We start from the raw sequence: 6,000 nt of genomic DNA on the forward strand, positions 1-6,000 counted from the left end.
CTCCTACCAGTACTTGGTGCAGTACTGGCAGGATACTGGGATGAACTTTAATAATCATTGTTTCCCTTTACTGAGCACATTGCCATGTACCTGGGACACCTTACCTTGAGCAAACACCACGGTCATCTTTGGCACCTATTTCGTGTCTGCTTGCTGGTGAGGCTCCTGAGGCTCCCAGAGGTGATATCGCTTACCCACCACAGCCCGGCCAGGGCATGGTGAAGTCTGGATTTGAACCAAGGTCATTGCAAGGGCAAAGTCTATGCTTCCTAGCACGCCAGAGCCTGCTCAGGGCTCTTGGCCAGAGTTAAGGGAAACCATGAATTAGAATAATAGAGCAGAGGTCTAATGCTGGTTATTTCTACTATACTAGTCCTGTGTGTGATCATGGAAAAGTTTTTTGTTTTTTTTTCCCCCCGCTCCATAAATCTGTTTCTTCCTCCTTAAAATTGGGAGTCGGCTCAAGGTATCCCAGGTTCTAGCCATTGCCCATGATGGATGGACTGATTCCTGGAATAATCTGAAAGTCCCTTTGAAAAATGTAAATTCTGCATCCCAGCCTTAGAGATCTGAAATCAATAGGCCTGGATGGGCCCAGGAGTCAGTGTTTTAAGACATTCTCCAGATGTGGGTCAGTGGTTCTGTCTGACAACAGTCAATTCTGCCCGGAGACCCCAGACCCCCGCCCCAGCCCCATCTATTCACACGACCTATCTGCTGTACTCTCAAATGGGCCTCCAGTCCACCTGGGCTCTCCACACGTCACACTCCCCGCCGCCAGCCCAAGCCCCCATGCAGAGTGGAGTGCAAGAAGCTTGTGAGTATTCACTGGGAAGGAGGTCATGGAGGGGATGTCTGCTTTGGCTCTGAACCCTAGATCCTTCTCCCTACCTCAGAGAGCCTGTGGGCCTCTAGGACAAAGGAGCTCTGCCTGCCCTCCTGGGATACAGGGAGTGAGGAGGCAGTAGAGACCTGGCCCTGGCTCCCAGGCAGCCTAAGCGAAGGCCTGTTGGCAGCAACAAGGCTTCAGAGCTCTGGCAAAAGGGACTGGAGTTCCCCTCGATGCCTGCCCTGGCCCCTGGGTCCTGGGCAGCCCTGGGAGTGGATCACTGCTGACTCTTTTGTTGATGGCCCTTTCCTGCCCCCAGAAGTTTCTAAGGAGAACGCACATCAATTCACCCCTCCCCTCTCTGCTATCCTAAGGCCCCTTCTCTCCAGCATCCCTCAGCTCCTCCCCTACCCGCCTTTCTCTTCTCTTCAGCATCTCTGCTCCCTGCCCACTCCCCGTCTTTTTACACCCATCTTTGTCTGAAGACCTCATCCCTAATTATCTCCCTCTCTACAGATCCCCACCTAATGACCCTGCTCCCATCTCTTCACAAGGCAAGGGACCTCTGTCCATCCTGCCCAGGGTCCCGGGCTGGGTGGCAAGGATCAGACCAGGCCAGACCAGGATGGACCCCTATGTCACCATCCTGAGGAGGGAGATGCAAGCCCTAAGTCCTCCCCTGATGTCCTGAGCACGTGCCTGACACACAGTGGTTCTCGGGAACTGCAATAAGGGGCTCAAGACCAACCTTGGCCCCAGACTTGATCTCTGGGCAGGGAAATGAACGTGTGAGCCACTCAGTTTCTACATGAGCCCTCAGAGGGGAGCAGACGGTCTGGAGGGTTAAGATTTTCCAAGGCACCTTCACACCCATTATCTTTGTAACCCTTCCCATCCCTCAGCCAGGTTGGGTGAGTCACCTCAGTGCTCTACATAAAGACACTCATCTCAGGAAGGTGAAGCCATGAGCCCCTGGTCTCCAGCAGGTCAAGTCCACAACAGCTATATGGCCCCTAGAGACCTGGGTCCTAGGCCCCAGCTCTGGGGACCCTCACGGGGATGGTTCCGGGTCTCCAGGGCCCATGCTTGAGACGTGGGAGATAGGCAGAATGTTTGCCCAGATCTGGGATTCTACAAACCCCTCCAAGCCTCCCACCCCCTGTTGCTAGGCAACAGCTGCTCAAGGCTGAAGGTAAAGGCAGAGGTTGAGTCGAGGGAGGCCAAGCAGCTGGCTCCATCCTTCACAAAGGGGCTGGTGGAAGGCGTTCCCAGGCCAGGCCTAGCGAGAACCTGAGCCTCAGAGGTGTGCAGGGACTTACCCAAGGCCACTGGGGCTGAGGGTTAACTCATTCTAGCACCAAAACATCAGAGCTGGCAGGACCCTTAGAAATCGGCTCTAAGAAGACGTGTGCTACAACCCACAGTTCCTGAGCTAGGGCAGACATTGCTAGTGGATGACTGACCTCCTTCCCACCGAGCCCAGCCTGAGCTCAGATTTCTCAACACGGTGGTCAGGCAGTTCTAATACCGGACCAGAGTCGGCATGAAAGATAATCCTGTTTATTCTCTCTTATCTGTTGTGACCTCATTTACAGATGGATAAACTGAGGCCCAGAGAAATGTGGCAGAATGAAGTATGCATGGGACCTAGGACTCAGAGGCTCAGGTCTTAGCCATGTGCTGTCCTCTTGCTGGGTGACGGTGAGCAAGCCCCTCCACCTCTCTGGACCTCAAGCTGTCTGCTGTAGAATGGGTTTGATGACAGCAAGCCTGTGAAAAGAAAGCCAGGGATTGGGTGCAAGCACTCCCCATGCACCAAGCCCAGAGGAGGTCTCTGAGGACATTTTACCCCTTCTCCCCTTCCTTGTTTGCCTCCCCCCAGGCACACCTCCACCTTCCAGCTCTGCTGGCCACTCCCTTCCTGGGGCAGATGTTGGGCCGGCCAGCGAGGTTAAGTGTGAGGCTGAGGGGGGGACCTGAGCTGAGCACGTGGGGCTTGGTGAAACTGGAGAGGGAAGGAGACGAGGGAGCTGGGGGATGGGTATCAGCTGGGGAGGGGTGACCACTGCTGATCCTCTTGAGCAGCTGGCTGGCTGCTCAGGGGGAGTCAACAGCCTCCCTCCGTCGACTTCTTTTTCTTGCCCGACTCCAGACTCAGACCCCACCCCGCTCTGCCTCTTAGTGGCTGTTGGGGATAAGCTGGCTTGGGCTCCCCCTTCACACTCACACGCCAACTCATTAGAAAAGACCCTGATGCTGGGAAAGATTGAAGGCAGGAGGAGAAGGGGAAGACAGAGGACAAGATGGTTGGATGGCATCACTGACTCAATGGACATATGAGTTTGAGCAAGCTCCAGGAGTTGGTGAAGGACAGGGAAGCCTGGTGTGCTGCAGTCCATGGGGTTGCAAAGAGCGGACACGACTGAACAACAACAACATGCGGAAGAGAAGGGAGAGAGTCGACCTGCCCGGTGCTGTGGTACGTGGGTCCAGCTTGTCCACCCTTTGCTGGGCACAGGCCCTCTGCCGGGGCAGGAAGGACATCGTGACATAGTCTGCCCTGCAGACCAGGTGCTGAGCATTGAGAGAGGCGTTAGCAGACAGTCGGGTTGGAGGGACCTTCCTGGGAAGATCTTCTAAACTGGAGGGTGGACTTGAAATGAGAAGTTCTAGGGGAAATGTGCCCTCATGTGCACCTGTACACACATACACACACACATACAGACATCACACACACCCACACACCACATCACACACACCACACACCACATCACACACCACATACCACATCACACACCACACACCACATAACATACACATCACACACCACATCACACACCACACACCACATCACACACACACCACACACCACATCACATACCACATCACACACCACATCACACACACACCACACACCCCACACACCACATCACACACACATCACACACACCACATCACACACACATCACACACACCACACACCACATAACATACACATCACACACCATATCACACACACACATCACACACACATCATACACACCACATCACACACATCACACACCACATCACACGCCACACACCACATGACACACACACCACACACATCACAAACACACATCACACACCACATCATACATCATACACACATACCACATCACACACACATTACACACCACATCACACCCACACCACATCACACACACACATCACACACACATCACACACACCACACACCACATCACACACACATCACATACCACACACCATATCACACACACCACATCACACACACACATCACACACCACACACCACATCATACACACACTCACACACCACATCACATCACACAGACCACATCACACACACACACATCACAGACACACACCACATCACACATACACACACCACACCACACGCACACACAGCACAGCACAAACCACACAGACACACACACACACACCAGCTCCCACACACATGCACACACACATAAACACCCTGCACCACACATGCTGACTTTTCCTGCGAGCTGTTTGGCTTTTCTCCCCCTAAGATGTTTCCATCATCTTCTTGGTCTTCTCATCTCAGATACGATCATTCTGACCCGGCTGAGGAACACAGGGGCCCCCACATGGGCCAGTGCCACCAGGGCCTCCAGTGGAGCTGAGGCTGGCCATGCAGGCCCTGTGGATGCGAGGTGGCTGAGAGCAGCGAGCAAACACAGGGAGCAGGCAGTGGGCCCCCGTGGTCAGCCCTGCTGGGACTCAGGGCTTGGTCCGCCAGCAGGGACGGGCTGAAGGCCTTACTGGGGGTGGGGGCTCCCCTGACCCCAGCCTGGTGGGCCTCTCTGCCCAGCCTCTTGCTCCGGCAGCACTGGCTCTCATGCTCCTGGTTTGGACGGAGGACTTTGTCACAGCCTCGGTGTGTCTGTCTGGATGGGCTTGGAGACTTTCCCCAAATCGTCCTTGCCCAGATTTCTCTTTACATTTTGTTAAAGTCATCTTTTCACTATGACTCTGTCAGTCCCTTTCATCTTCCATTTTCAAAAGATCTAGTAGTGGCAGGGAGCCAGGACCAGGAGGGAAGGCCTTCAGTTAGAGGCACGGGTTGGAGATCATTTATTAATTGTTCATTAACTCACTAAATAAAGCCTCGTTGAGCACCTACTATGAGCCAGCCACCACGCTAGATGCATATCCTTGCTGTGTGGAGGATATACCTTAATGTATCCATCTGGGAGTAGACGGAACAATGACAGTGCTGCTTGCTAGGAAGGGGTCAGCGGCCTGAGATAGTGAGTCTGAAGCCTGGGGGTGGGCTGCTCCTGACAGCGGTCAGGAAAGACTGCTCTGAAGGAGACACCAGCAGGAGAAGGCACCAGCCAGGCAGAGTGGAGACAGCAACACGGTCAGGAAAGGAAAGAGCAGATGCAAATCCCCGGGTGTGTGGACTGCACAGAGGAGGCCGGAGCCACTGGACGGTGGTGAGTGAGGTGAGGCGGCGGGGTGTGGGCTGCACAGGGGAACAGGGGCAGCGGCTGGGAGGCAGGGCTATCAGGGAGTAGCCGGAATCAGGTACCAGTTGGTTTCCGCTTTGGGCAAGTGGAGGCCAGTGCTGTGACTTGTTGAGGGCCTACTGTGTGCCACACCTGGCTGCCTCACCCTAAGTGCCCCCCCAGCCAGGAGACAGAGTCCACAGGCCAGATGGGGCCCCGGGGGGTGCTGTTCAGGGCAGCAGCTGCAAAAACAGCCCCTCCTTGCTGCCTTCACCTGACCCATGGCCGCTCCCCAGGCAGAGATCCTCATCTGAGGCCCGCCTGCTGGGGTCGAAACAAGAGCTTTCAAGAGATCTGGCACTCAGACAACAAATTCCCTCACGTCCCAGCAGTTCGGCCGTTTGGTTCCTGGACTCCCGATCCAGCTGAAGCAAACCGGGTGAAGGCAGCCTGAAACCCGGCCTGCAGTTACTAGGACTCCCCCTAGAACTCACCTTCCACGTTCTGACCAGTGTGGGGCTCCCAACCCCACCAGAAACTTAAAAACTCTGGCTTCCCATGGCCCATCCCGGACTTGCTAGTTCAGGATTTTCTAGGGAATCCTGTATTTTTAACAGATTTCTTCATGATTGGGAAAACACCACTCTGGAGTAGAGACCTGGCAAGTCTCAGGAC

Source organism: Bos mutus, chromosome 22, assembly GCF_027580195.1.
Source record: "Bos mutus isolate GX-2022 chromosome 22, NWIPB_WYAK_1.1, whole genome shotgun sequence".
Taxonomy (NCBI): Eukaryota; Metazoa; Chordata; class Mammalia; order Artiodactyla; family Bovidae; genus Bos; species Bos mutus.